Source organism: Lingula anatina, chromosome 2 (assembly GCF_051362555.1).
Source record: "Lingula anatina isolate TDL-2025a chromosome 2, LinAna3.0, whole genome shotgun sequence".
NCBI lineage: Eukaryota > Metazoa > Brachiopoda > Lingulata > Lingulida > Lingulidae > Lingula > Lingula anatina.
This window is the reverse complement of record NC_141768.1, coordinates 35,995,919-36,011,110: the sequence shown is the minus strand read 5'-3', so window position 1 is coordinate 36,011,110 and position 15,192 is coordinate 35,995,919. Positions and strand designations below refer to the sequence as shown.

Genomic DNA, 15,192 nt, shown 5'->3' with positions numbered 1-15,192 from the left:
TTTCACCTTTTGTGTGTCTGTGTGTAATAGCTAGGTTTTACCGTTGAAGCTGTTACTGAATTTATTACATGTTGACAACTTATTGCCTTTTCCTTCAAGAGCCACATCTTTTAAGACATTTTAAAGATTATATTTTATTGTAATTTTGAAAGTTGATGTAGGTATCATTTTGGTGTGAAAAACTTTTTTGTGCAGGTGGAACACTGCGTTTCCAGCTCGCCAGCCCTAGAACAATTCAGTTTGCTGAGGTATCAGTACAAGATGGAGGCCTACTGGAGTTTGTCAGTAGTTATGGAAACAGTCAAGATTTCTGGGATTTGAAAGTACGTTTTACATCTTGCATAAGTTAAAATGTTGATTAAAATTAACTGAAATTACTGTATGTCATGGGACTTATAGTTTTTGGTCAATATTTTTGCAGGGATGTTACTCAAGACAAATTGCTATGATTGCTCTTGAAAAAATACAAGCAGTATTTTATAATAAGGTGTATATGTAATTGAAGTTTTGGAGTTTGCAGGATATGATAAATATTATAATGATATATTTTTTAATTTTCCTAGGTTGTCCCTTTGCCTGGAGAAGGCAAGCGAAGTGGTACCCTGACAGTGGAGGGAGGGGGCACAGTGAAGGGGTCTGTGTTGAGGATTTCGGCAGTCTCTGTGGTAGTGGATGCATATGGTCATCTACACACTGATGGTGCAGGCCTGATAGATGGACAAGGAGCTGGGACTGGTAAGGCAGGAGGAGGGTATGGAGGCCATAGCGGACAGGGAAACCCAGTTTCATGTAAGTGTTACACTGGCAGCAGTGATTTTGTGAACGTGGGTGAAAATTTACAGATTGACTAAAAAAAAAAATTTATTAAAAGTGGATGTGTTCAAATCATAAATGCAATATTGGACTAATCGAATTGATTTGTTGCATATTTTGGTAGAATTTTAAATTTAAGATATGATGTACTTGTCATCTTCTAGCTGTGGCAGGTGCTGTTTATGGATCTATTTACCAGCCAGATGATTTTGGCAGTGGAGGAGGTGGGGCTACCAATTCATCAGGAAAAGGTAATCTTAGGGGACTTCTGCTGTTTTGAAATTGAATGCTTTGTGTATTGAATGCTTTGTGTATGTAATGTGTATTCTTACTTTAAAAGATTATGGAGTGGTCAAGATATTTGTCTGAACCCTGTATAGTAATGTAAAAAAATCTTATTTCACCTTCAGTTTGTGGTTATTTTGCCAATTGTTTTTTTTTTTTCAATTCAAAACATAAGATAAGTGTTAGCTTATAGTTTGGGATGTATTGGGTGCAATTCTTTGTTATGGTTTAACAAATTCAGACATTTAACATGAACATATGACGAAGACTATAGAATGTGTAAACCCTGTTGCACTTACTAGTGTATTGTCAACACAACACTCTTGTCCAATAGATTTACCTCTATATATATGATTTTCAGGTGGTGGTATACTTTACTTGTCTGTGAGTGAACTTCTGCTAGTAGAAGGTACAGTCAGTAGCAATGGTCAGCCTGGAGGGAACACAGGTGGAGGAAGTGGAGGTAGCATTAAGATTTCAACACAAGAACTCAAAGGATATGGAACCATAAGGGTACAGTATAAGTCTCATTTCTCTTTTATTGCAATTTTTTTTCTGTTTTAGAAAAATTGAGAAAGTTTGGGATAGTTTCAATTGTGGGAGTTGAGACAAGATGTGTTTCTTAAATAGAAAAAGATGATTTATGTGTACAACATTAATTTTTGTTTTTTTTTCATATAGATATGTATATATTGTGTAAATTTGTTCTATTTATAGGCCAATGGCGGCAGTGGAGGAAGCAGTGCCGGTGGAGGTTCAGGCGGGAGAGTGGCTGTTTACTGGAACAAGCGGGACTGGTGGTTAGGCAGGACGCAGTCTTATGGAGGATCAGGACACAGTATAGGTGGAGCTGGTACAGTGTACATGCAGGTACATTTTGGATGAAATATATGTTTTAATTATGATGTTTTATGATCACGAAGGATATTATGTGTCTATATATCTTATGTTTTTAATTAGATTAACTTATAACATTTGTTGTTAGATAAAATGATTAAAATTCCATGCTTTCGAAATTCATTGAAAGCAATTGTGGAACATCTGTTTTATATATTAGATTTAAGGATAGTTTTTTGTAGTTGAAACTGTGAACACTAGCTAGTTTATATTTTTTGTGCTCTTTTTACACCAAAGTCATTTGCAACATCTTTTCAGAATAGAATGCTGTAAAAGACAAAGCTGTCAAATGCAACTTTTAGTGTGGACTTGTATCAAATTACAGATTTCAATTTATTGATTTTCAGGATCGTACAGAGCATGTGCTGAATAGATCCTTAACAATTGCCAATAACAATAGGCAGCCTCCAGAGCCATATATCTCAGACTATGCAACATTTGAGATGGACTCTAGCAGAACTTGGTTATATGACAACCAGACAGAGGTGATAGAGGAGCTGCATGTCATTGAAGGAGCCCATCTAGCTGTGCATCCTAATGTTACCAAGTATGATAATCTGGCAACTTTCAATCACTCAGTGTTAACAATGAAACGCAAATGATTTTTTTTGATAAAAAAATAGAAATTTTCATCGCCACATTGACAGTTTTTGCAAAATGCAGTGCCATATACATTTAGAATTTATAGTAGGATTTTTTTTATTTAAAAAAAGTGAAAACAGTGTTGATTGATTGATTGATCCTTTTATGGCCTTTTCAGTCACATCAAAGCATTCAAGTTTATTGGAGACCGCACTGGCTGGATCCATGTAGGTCCTGGCCAGAACTTGGTCAGTCAGTTTGCTGACCAGTCCGAGTTTGAGTCCAATGTGTATGTCCATGAAGGAGGCACCTTCATTCTGCCACCCTCCTTTGGATGCTATAATGTCACCATTATTGTAAGGTAAGGATTCTGCACATTTGTGCATTAAAACTTAAACAGTTCTAGATTTAAACAGTTACTGTACTTTAAAATAAAATGTAATGTGGTTTGTAAGTTATAATGATATAACATTAAATATTTTTACATCAGCATTCAGTATTGCAACAATAATTGTTATGATACAATAAATTTCTTATACAAAAGTTATATTATATTGACGTGTTACACTTAAAAGCATTATTAATTGTTTTTCAGGTTTTAATTTTTATAAAAATATATATAAATTGTCAGACTAAGAATTGGGATGCATATCGTTCCATTCATAAATAATTTATTGTAATATCAGGGGCGTTCTTGGTGTGGAAGACATATTTGTTGGTGATGGCTGTAAGCTGATGTTCAGTAACACCGGCACCACAAGGACAGCTTACCATGTGTACCAGCCTGGGGTGTATGTATTCAACACCCTGACTGTAGGACATGGCGGAGAGGTCGCCATGATGGACGGAATACCACAGATGAATAGAAATGTTACAATTAATGTGAGTGAACTGTATAAATTCCTTGTCTTTTAATTAATTTTAAAGTGTTAATAATGTTGGCTTGATTATCTTGGTTATTTTATGCCATTTTTGATATTTTGATGACTCTTAATTGACTCTAGCTTGTTTCCCCTGTGTAATATGTTTTCCACTTTTTCTGTAAGTATTCCTTTCGTAACACTTGGTTTAGGGAATCTAGTTTGTAATGTTGTATTGTCCTGTAATTGTTTTTATTTCATATTTTTGTAAACAGATATATTTTTGATGTATGATTTTAAAATGTGTGAAAATTTTTTTACATTTCTAATGCTTCATAACTGTTTTTTATATTATTTTAACAAAGCCATACTGGTACTTTCTTTTCTCTTCATTAGGCAAGTGAAATCTACATCAAAGCAGGTGGTCATGTTCATGGAGTCCATGTAAATATAACTGCTAAGAACTTGACTGTGGATGCCGAGGGACAGATCATAGGAGATCTTCACAATATTCTGTGTCCAGAAGGATATGGCATTAATACTGCAAGTGGGGGAGCTTCAGGCAAGTTAATTCCTATATTATATGGATAAGGAATAGTTTGGAAATACTTTTGCATGGATTCAAACTGTGACTGACATTGTATCTTTTATTAAGTCTGTACAGGCCTTTTTCTGAAAAAGTGGACCTTTTACAGTATAATCCCCATTTACCTAGGTCAAATTTTACCTAGAGTGGACTTTTTAACAGCAAAAAGGGGGGGGGGGGTTCTTTTGAACCCCCCGAACACCACTGGCTACGGGCCTGCTGTAATTTGTTAGCTCTACCAACGGTAATTACAAAAGTTCATTCCACAATAAACCTTGGCTGAATACTTATTTATTCACTTATGCATTTAAGTAACTGTTGTGTTGTTATTAATCTATAAACATCTTATTTTCATATTGTCAAAATGTAAATGTGTACCATGAGGAGATTACATAAAATAATATGGTTCGTAACATAGGTGCTGGACATGGCGGCCGAGGTGGGCGTGGCACAGGACAGCGTAAAACAGGAGCAGCCTACGGAGACCTCTTTGAGCCGTACACCAGAGGCTGTGAGGGTGGCACCAGAGGGAGCTATGTGCCAGGACAGGGAGGAGGCACCGTGGTTCTCAGGGTCATGGAGACACTGAAGATAGATGGAGAGATCAGTGCCAGCGGTGGTTCTGGAACTGGATATAGTGGTGGTGGAAGTGGTGGATCCATTAACATTGAAACCAATTTGATGCAGGTGGGTTTTCTATTCTAAAGAATAATTTTGGGTGTTCTAGATATAATTGTGACTTAACAGTTACCCAGTTTTTAGTATGTATATCTTGTTCTGATACCAATACCAAATAGACCTTGATGTATTTTCATGATTAAATTAATAGATTAAGCTTATTTACTCAATAAGTTACCAGTAAACCTTTATTATTTGAAGTGCCATACCTTACTCTAGTCACACGTTTACAATAGGTAGTCTAAGAATATCTCAATATTTTAAATAAAATAAGTGCTTATGTGGTAATATCTATCTTAAGAATGTAAAAATCAATACAACCTCTGATTTCAGGGTTTTGGCAAGGTGACAGTTAATGGTGGAGACAGCCCATCAGGAGGGGGAGGAGGAGCAGGAGGGAGGATAGCTGTTTATTTTGCTCGGAACAGAACTTTCTCGGGTGACTTCCAGGCACATGGTGGACAGGGTGGTGCAAATGGTGGCAGTGATGGTGGACCAGGGACCATGTTTTTCTATCACACAGGTAGCATCCAATTTGGAAACTTGAAGTGATCTTTTCGTATATCAATTTTTTTTGAAATCTTTTTTAACTGTCTTGTAATGATAACTTCCTCATTAGCCTTGTTGAACTTTTTATGGTGAAGCAATTCCAGTGCAGCATTTATTTTTAGAGTGAAAACTTCAGCAAATATTCTGTCATGTGTATAGATATAAACTCTATGTATATTTAGTATCTGATTAAGAAATTTGCCATATTATTTTATTGCATCTTTAGAATTCTGTTGTATTTTTTCCATTTGGCTGAGAAATTTTTAATGTACATCAGCTTCTTTTGCACATGTTTTCAGTATACAACCACACCACCTTAATGATCAACAATGCTGGCCGGGGTCCTGCAGTAGATGAAGTGGAGGTGATTGCATCCTATGATGACATATCAGAAGATGAGGGCAGAGCTTGGTTCCTACCACATCATGGGAGACATGAGTTTGCTGGTACCATCAAGATTCTGAACAGTCTTTAACATCAAATTTTTCTCACTGTCAGACATTTCCGAATTTAACTGTGAAAATAAAGATGTTTCACTTAAAGTAACTGTGATCATTTGGTATGGATGGCTTATTTGGGAGTTTATTTATCATGTTAATATAAATAATTATGTGAAACAAAAAATATTACATATACTCCATGGAATTGTTATATTTTTTTTCATGGCTATTTAATGGTATATTAACTTCAAACAATTTATTCCTATAGATGAATATTGTATTTTATGGGCAATTCAATTTTTCTTGCAAGGTCACAACAATGAGTACTACTTTGATGAACTCCAAATCTGGGGCCGTGCTCAGCTGGCCGTTCTGACCGACCCGCCAGACACTGCAGCCACAGTTTTCTTTGCCAACATGATCGGGGACAGATCTGGAACAATTCACATCGGCAACAACCAAACCATGGACCTTGAGAGGCCACAGATAGACCTTCCATTCAATGTCCATGTGTACAACAATGGTTTCCTGGGCCTGGCACCAGACACCGTAGTCCACGGTGTAACTATATTTCATAATGGAACACTAGCCTATGTCAATAACCTGACATTACACCATGGTGGCAAGCTCCTACTGAGAAGAGAGGGAAGAACACTTGGCAGAGATCCAGGCTACTATGATTTTTACAGCGTTCATGTTCAAACTGATGGGTACATAGAAATGATTTCAAGACCTGTTCAAGATGTCGGGATTGTCTTTAACGTCACCACTCTCCATGTGGATGGGGGAGGGCTTGTGCGTGGCACACACATGTACGTTTTTGCAGAGAACATAACCATAGACTCTGGAGGCTCTATGGAAGCCAATGGTCAGGGATACAGTGTGGCTGATGGCCTAAGTAAATGGGCCAATGGCAGCTATAGGACAGGGCAGCATGGCATCATCAACCCTGGCTTAGGATATTCTGTAGGGTACAGTGCATCTGGAGCAGGGCATGGAGGAAGTGGTGGACATGGTCAAGGTAGGCAGAGGATGTTAAAGGGGGGCAAGTAGTAATATGTCAGTTATTTAATTAATAAAAGGTTATCATTATTATCATCATCATCATCACCACAATCATCTTCTCTGGCATGACCATCTTTAACTGTGAACGCTGTCATCAATATCATTGTCAGAATTAGTATTTATCTCATCATCATTGTCATCCTTGCTGTCATCATCATTACTGTGTACTATCCTAACATTATACTATTTTAATATCTTAAATTTTTAACTGTCCATACATTCATTTACATTGCACTATACCTTTCAATATCTAAATGTGCCTATTTATTTATTTATTTATTGACTTAATTGATCTTATCCTGTTCATTTTACCCATGTAAAGTCTACTAAACATTTTATATGGATTTTAAACTATAAATTTATATTTTTATTAGCATTACCATCAGTATATGATTTTCTTCTTTTAACATTTTAGGAGTCCCACGCACTGGATCACCATACAACAATCTGTATGAATCAGAAAACTTTGGCAGTGCAGGGGGTGGTGAAACAGGAGGACCTGGAGGAGGTTACATATGGTTCAATGTGACAGACACAATCTCAATAGATGGCGTTGTATCTGCCAACGGCGCTGATGGTGACACCAAGGGATACCACACAGGTGGTGGAGGAAGTGGTGGCAGTATCTGGATGCACTGTTATCGAATAACGGGTTATGGACAAATCACGGTCAATGGTGGTGACGGTGTCTCAACAAGCCTTGGGAAAAGTGGTGGTGGTGCAGGTGGAAGATTGGCTTTGTATTTTCAAGTGAACGAAACTTTCAGTGCCTTTAAGTACTATTCTTATGGTGGGGCACCCGGTTCTGGCTGTAGTACATGTGAAAGTGGTGGCCCTGGAACTGTGTTTCTTTACCACATGGTTCAGAACCATACCACTCTTTTGGTTGACAATCATAATAATCCACATCCACTGACCAACAGCATTGACTGGGATAATATTGAGAAGGATGGCTGTAGAGCATGGATACTGCCACTGTCTGGGGTCCATTCCTTTGCTGCTGGACAAAACCTGTATCATTTTGATGAGCTGCAGATTTATGGTAATGCACACCTTGCTGTGCTGACACCAACTGAAACCTTGAATAATGATTCCCTGTATGTCATAGAACCAGAGAACTCCTTGACCTCGTTTGTATCAACCAAGCCATATGTTGTTAGTCTGTTTTTCCGTTACATGATTGGGGACAGAACAGGCACAGTTCATATAGCATCCCAGCAACACATGGACTTGTTGAGAGGAGATATCGACCTTCCTTACAATGCCCATGTTTATTTTAATGGTCACCTTGGTTTGGCATCCCGTACTGTGGTGCATGGTGTTTACATCCACATGGCCGGTGTCCTGGCCAACGTGATTAACATAACCCTGCATCATGGCGGCTACTTTTGGATGCAGCATGGTGGACGGACAAGTGACCAAGAGTATTCACATTACAAGTTTGATACAGTAAGAATTCAGGACAAATCTACAGTTTATGCAAGAACTGATCCAATCCTGGACCCTGGCATTAACCTGGAAACCAGGGCCATATTTGTAGAAGGCGGTGGTCTGTTGCATGGTACCAAACTTATTATGGTGTCCGAAAACATCACTGTTGATGCTGGGGGGAAAATTGCTGTAGACGGTTTGGGGTACAACTCGACACACACTAATGCCACCCATGGTCATCTGTCTTTACATGGAGATGTTAACATGGGTCTTCCTAGTTCCAGCATTGGCCAAGGATCTGGAGGGGGCCACGGCGGGAGTGGAGGTAGAGGCAGCAGAGGATCGGGAGGAGGGTTACCCTATGGAGACCTGTATGAGCCTCTGGTATTTGGTAGTGCTGGTGGATTAGGACTGACTAGTGACCAACAGGGAGGTTCAGGGGGTGGAATGATCTGGATGAATGTAACAGGGACTATTTTTATTGATGGTGAAGTGTCAGCAAATGGCGGAGATGCAGAGGTCAACTCTGGTGGTGGTGGAGGTAGTGGAGGAAGCATCTGGATGTACTGTAATATCATCAAGGGCTATGGGAAAATATCAGCTAACGGTGGATTTGGCTCCAAGCATTCTTCATACCCAGGTGGAGGAGGAGGTGGAGGAAGGGTGGCCATATACTTTGTGAAAAATGAGACCATGTCTGGATTCCGTTACACGGCCTATGGTGGCCATGCTGGAGGGACCAAGGCAGAACATGGAGGCGCAGGCACAGCCTTTATCTATCACATGGTTTACGAACACAGAACACTGATCATTGACAATAATGGGTTGTATCCAAGAGATCCAAAAAACTTTCATGTCATTTCTGATTATGGTGATATCACACAGGATGGGTGTAGAACATGGATACTCCATAAGTCTGGCTATCATTGGCTGGCTGCAGGACACCACAATTATCATTTTGAAGAAATCCAAATGTATGGAGGGGCACATCTTGCTTACCTAACAGAACCTGTGGATAGAAAAACCTCTTTGTTTTTCCTAAACATGATAGGGGACCGTTCAGGCACTGTTCACATTGCATTTAACCAAACAATGGACTTGGAGAGACCAGAGATAGATCTGCCTTTCAGTGTAAGAGTATACAGAGGTGGATATCTGGGGCTTGCACCGGACACGATCATTCATAATGTCAGCATTTGGCTGCATGGTGTTCTTGCTCACATCCAGAATGCTACATTACATCATAATGGGCTACTTTCCTTGGAGGAAGGAGGAAGAACAGAGGGTGCAGAGTACAGTAACTACTGGTTCAATGTTGTGAGAATTCAGGACAACTCCACGATAGAAGCAACAACAGACCCTGTCTTGGATGTAGGCATATTCTTCCATGTTACTGATATGTCCATTGAGGGTGGGGGAACGTTCCATGGGACAAAAGTGACAGTGAATGCTGAGAACATCACCATAGATGATGGAGGTTTTATGAATGCTGATGCTGAAGGATTCTGCCCAACAGATCCTCAAAATCTGTCCCAGATGGTAAACATAGGCTTAGGTCATAGTCATCCCTCAGGTTCATCAGGGGGCTCTCACGGTGGCACCAGTGGCAGAGGACACGGTCAGGCAAGGACTGGGACACCATATGGGGATCTGTATGAGCCTCTAACACTAGGTAGTGCAGGAGGTGGAGGTTTAGGTTCAGGTGGCAGAGGAGGAGGCACCATCTGGTTTAATGTGACTGACACCATCCAGATTGATGGAATTGTGGGTGCTGATGGTGGAACTGCCCAGGCTAGCTCTGGTGGAGGCGGAAGTGGTGGCAGCATATGGATGCATTGTAAACTGCTGAAAGGAAGGGGTAGAGTAACTGCCAATGGAGGGAGTCAGTTCTTGAATGGCAATGGTGGCGCTGGTGCTGGTGGGAGAGTAGCCACATATTTTCAGGAAAATGCCACTTTCATTGGAAAATTTGAAGCCCATGGTGGAAGTGTCACTCACAGAGCCAATGTGAATGTTGAACCAGGAGGACCTGGGACAGTGTTCTTGTACCACATGGAATATGATCATACCACTCTCCTCATTGAAAATGCTGGACTGGAAAGCAAGCACTGGGATATCATAAGAAATTATTCTGATATTTCAACAGATAGTTTCAAGGCATGGGTTCTTCCTCAGTCTTCTCAGCATGATTTTGCTGGTAAAGGAGGACTTTTTCACTTTGATGAATTACAAATTTATGGCAATGCTCATTTTGCTATCATGACTGATCCCCCTGATAGTAGTGCCTCTTTGCATTTCAGGCACATGATTGGAGATCGCACTGGGAATATTCATGTTGGACCAAATCAAATTATGGATCTGAGAAGAGACTTCATTGACACACCCTTTAGTTCCTTTGTATATGAGAAAGGATACCTAGGCCTGGCCCCAATGACAGAATTAAATAAAGTGTTTGTGTATCTAGCAGGCACCTTGGATCATGTTATCAACATGACCTTAGTTAATGGAGGTGCCTTAAAATTACAGCTCACAGGGTCCACCAATAATAGACCGGCTCTCAACTATGTCTTCAATGGCACCACTGTGGTCAAGGCAAGGTCGGTCATTAATGCCAGCAGCCCATTTGCTGACCACCGTCAGTACAACCTGAGTTTTGGTGCCCTGGTGGTGGAAGGTGGGGGCCTGATCAATGGGAAGAACATGTTGATTGATGCTACCTACTTGACGGTGGATGATGCTGGAACTATTGATGTCAGTGATGGAGGGTTTCTGGCTGGAAATGGTAGAGGTAAGTAGTCTGTTTTAAAATGATCCCTTTTTTTTCGAAGAAACTAATTTGGTTGTGTTCTTCAGTAATAAATTGCTATGTGTAGATTATTGCAAAAAGGTATGACTAAGTATCTTGAAAGTCATTTTTTAGAATTTTTGATGACATTTGTATCTAAGTTATAGGCATTTAAACCAAAAATTATACTTGCACCGTTTCAGATATTTCATTTAAAAAGTATAGATATTTTCCATGCTTTGTTATCTTTTAAATTAAAAAAATCTTCTGAGAAAAAGAAATGATGTGGCTTTTGCTTCTTGTATAGCTCCAGGTGTATATCATCGTCTGGGTTCCAGTGGGGCCTCACATGGTGGTATGGGTGGACGAGGAGGCTGTGGAGGGTTCCAGACTTGTCGTCTCAAGAGAAACTTACCCTATGGTGACCTGTACTATCCCAGAGACTTTGGCAGTGGAGGAATACATGAGAGAGCTGGCATAGGTTGGAATATTACTTTTACAGGAATAAGATTGAATTTGATGTGATCATTTAGTTTTTTAAAGCATGTTGATCCTACCTTTATGAAAAACAAGTGAAAAATGTGAAACTCCCATCATTGCAAGTATACATATTATGTGCAGTCCTTGTTTATTTTTCCAAACAGTTGTTTGTTTTGAAGGTTTCATTCTTTTTTATTATTATTTATTGTTTTATAAATTTTCAAATCAACTGATATAACCATTTTTTGACTATATATTTGCAGGTGGAGGAATCTTGGAGATCCATGTGTCAAAGGTTTTGAAAGTCGATGGTTACATATTGTCTAACAGCAGAAATGTCACTGGCAGTGCCAGTGGGGCAGCAGGCGGCAGTGGAGGCAGCATACTTATCTTTACAGCAAATTTCACTGGTTAGTTTTTCTTTCTTTGAAATCACTAAAATGTATACATTTCAATTCCTAGTATGTTTTATTAAATCATGTTTTGTTTGTAAGTTTTAAAGGTATTGAGATGATTATTCAATCTCTCTGTTCAAAAGCCATCTCAAAGTCTATTAATCAATTTAGTTTGAATATGCTACTAACTTTTAGATACAATTTGATGCTTTTTCTAGAAAATTTCTTTCTAATTTATGTTTGTTTGATTCAGCACATTATTTAAAGCTTACAAAATGTACTAGATGCTATATACTGTTGTTACAGGTGGCCACACTGGTGCCATCCAGGCTCTGGGAGGTGCCGCAGGTAACCAAGGAGGAAGTGGTGCCGGTGGTCGGATCGCCATCTACCATGACACCCACATAACCCACAGACCCTACGGGGGCAGTATTGATGTCTTTGGAGGTCCAGTGGGGTTAGGACTTGGACCTGAAGCAGGTGCATCTGGCACAGTCTACATTCAGGATATTGGTACAGGAAAGACTACACTCAAGGTCGATAACATGGGAAGGAAGCCACTGGATGATGAGATACACAATATTGGGCATAGATTGGATCTCAGCATCAAACCATCTCAGTACAGCAAGTCAAACACTTTTTCAACAGGGGATGGGTTTACAGTTACTTCATCAGCTCCTATTTATAACCGAAACTGCTGGGGATGTCTGCCAAATGATGCCACCAGTTATCTTTTGGCTTATTTGTTTGATCAGACTTTGTCAAGCAGTGATATGCATCAATATTTCCTGGTGTATTCTGGGAGCACAACTGTTACAGTGACACTGAACACCACACATTTCCTCAACAGAGTTAGAGTTTTTCCAAACTGTGCATTCCCATCCAGATTTCAGGTAACTATATTTCAATTTTTAAAAAATTTAGTGTATTAATGGCATTTTTTAAAGATTTGAAAATCACCTATCAAAGATACCCTGTCTTCCAGTTAGAGATGTATTGTTTTTTTAGCACTCACTTAATGACACCAATATTTATTTATGGATGCTTATATATGAGTATGGATATTAGAAAGACGTTATGCATATGATATAGGAAAGTTATTTCTAAGTGGAAAGTGGTTGGTGCTTTCCGATTTTTGATTAGAACGAATATTAAATTTCAGGTCAGAGCCAAGAGAGGCAGTACATCCTTTGCCATCACCACAGCCTATGTTGTAGCCTCGCCTTGTACCCAGGGGGCATACTTGGACCTTGAGGTCCGTGCCAGTGTCGACACAGTGTACATAGATGTACAGAGTACTAGGAGTTCAGGAGATGCATATGCTTCACTGTCTCAGGTGGAAATATTTGTCAATGGAGAGAATGTATATGACAGGTATCACAGTTTTATTTCATTTTATTTTATTTTTTTGATATTTTGGTTTTCTTATCATGTGGAATTATGTTACCCAGTGGCTTTCTTCAAAATTCCCCATTTGCTCATTAATGAAATTTTTTAATTAATTGTTATCCCCATCAGAAATTCAAACATCCAATTGCTTACTATAGACAATAATATAAAATCAAGCCCATGCATCCTCAATCCAGTAAAGATAGCCATTGAGTACCATTGAGAAAAGTAAGCTCTGCAGGTAAATGGAGAGCAATTAAGCAGTTAAAGGATAATTGCTGACAGCTAGGGCCATAGCAGGTATGAGTACTGGTAACATAATTGCTTATTGACACCTAAACCTGTGACAGGTACAAATACAGGGAGCTTGACAGTGCTAAGACATGGATAGAGGCCGAGTCGGGGACAAACTTCCACCTCTTTCATGACCTGCACATCCTTGGAGGTGCTCAGCTGGCCATGATGGCAGATGGAACATTACAGACACCTGTGAATATAGATGTTGGAGAACTGCATGGTGATACCACAGGTACGATTTTTACATTCAGTTACAATTGCTTAGTAAGTGTTCTGTTTTGCTGTATATTAGATATAAGGTAATGTATTGTTGTAAACTAATGTGAACTGGATGGGAAGATTTACATGTAACCCTATGCATTTTGGTGAAATACATGCATATACTGTTGCCACTACTTGGGTAGTAGTTCTTAGTAACAAATGTCACCATGTTGTCAATGACATTGCATCAAACACTTTATTTTTCTCTAAATTGCTGCCTAAATGCATGTATTTCAGTAGACATTAAACTTGGTTCAATTATAAAATACATCTGTGTTACTTCAGGTTTTAAACATGTTGGTTATAACCAGAATTTGAAGATGAATGTGACAGCACCAGACATCTCATTCAACACACATGTCTATGAGGCTGGGAAAGCCAAATATCCCCCAAGAGTTTTCTTCTATAAAACATCACTGTATTCTTCTGGACAGGTAATTTTTTACAATGTAGATTTGCAATATTATTTTCTCGTTCATTTTTAATGGCATTTATGTACATTGGTAGCTTAATCTTGATATTTTGGTGTTATGTTTGAAACAAAATGTGCAGTAAGTAATGGTTTCTTTATTCATGATGTAGGTAACTGGCATTGAAGACCTGTTTGTTTTCCAACATGGACGTGTAGTCTTGGATTCTAACTCCAGTATTGGAGAAACCTCTAAGCCTGGAGAGTTCCGCTTATCTTCTCTACATGTCCAAGATCAAGGAACATTTGAGATGTACACAAACAGCTTAGAAAACAGCTTCTATTTGGAAACAGTCAACACAACGGTAGGTTTGAAAGAAATTTCATGTGATAGAAATGCGTCAACTGACAAATATTGTAGTCTTCAGTGTTAAGAAATGAACTTCATATTCACATATTGTCTTGGATTAAAGAAGACAAATTTCATTATTTGATTTATTTAATGCGTATGAATGATTTGGGTTACCTGAATAAATATGTTTGGTGCAGGTTGTTACAAATATTCTAAGTCATCTTTCACTGGCATTTCATTTGGTTGAGAATCTAAAAAAAGTGCTAGGTTAAATTTTGTATCACATATTACTATGGATATACATCCCTCAGAAAAAATATGTAGATATCATTTAATGAAAAAAAGTTTTACTAGGCATGTAGGATGGACTTGGTATGAAGTTTTATTTGTTTCTTTAGGTGTATGGTGGAGGACACCTCAAAGTGTTCTCTAAACTGAATATATCTGCTTCTCACTTGTTGGCTGTGTATTCTGGAGGCATGGTTAATCTGGATCATGGTGGTTTCCATGAATTGATGGACCTGGATAGACATGCTGGACAGGGACATGGTGAGATCTATCAGCAAATAATATCCATTAACCAAGATGTAACACCATTGTATGAAATTAATTAAGTAGAGCTTTGTTTGTGTTTAAGT

At 38.8% G+C, this 15,192-nt stretch overlaps 1 non-coding gene across 1 annotated transcript in view; it reads left to right on the top strand.

Annotated features, from left to right (window-relative positions):
• LOC106178814 (uncharacterized) overlaps positions 1–15,192 on the top strand; it is a 106,002-nt gene that overhangs the window by 7,182 nt on the left and 83,628 nt on the right. Inside the window, exons 11-32 of the transcript XR_015332687.1 lie at positions 196–323; positions 564–789; positions 978–1,064; positions 1,460–1,611; positions 1,816–1,968; positions 2,343–2,542; positions 2,756–2,938; positions 3,264–3,459; positions 3,834–3,999; positions 4,442–4,710; positions 5,035–5,224; positions 5,550–5,696; positions 6,001–6,711; positions 7,171–10,974; positions 11,279–11,452; positions 11,715–11,861; positions 12,153–12,739; positions 13,009–13,220; positions 13,586–13,764; positions 14,079–14,227; positions 14,376–14,567; positions 14,953–15,103. This is a non-coding gene — a transcript (uncharacterized LOC106178814). The remainder of the gene's footprint in view (positions 1–195; positions 324–563; positions 790–977; positions 1,065–1,459; positions 1,612–1,815; positions 1,969–2,342; positions 2,543–2,755; positions 2,939–3,263; positions 3,460–3,833; positions 4,000–4,441; positions 4,711–5,034; positions 5,225–5,549; positions 5,697–6,000; positions 6,712–7,170; positions 10,975–11,278; positions 11,453–11,714; positions 11,862–12,152; positions 12,740–13,008; positions 13,221–13,585; positions 13,765–14,078; positions 14,228–14,375; positions 14,568–14,952; positions 15,104–15,192) is intronic.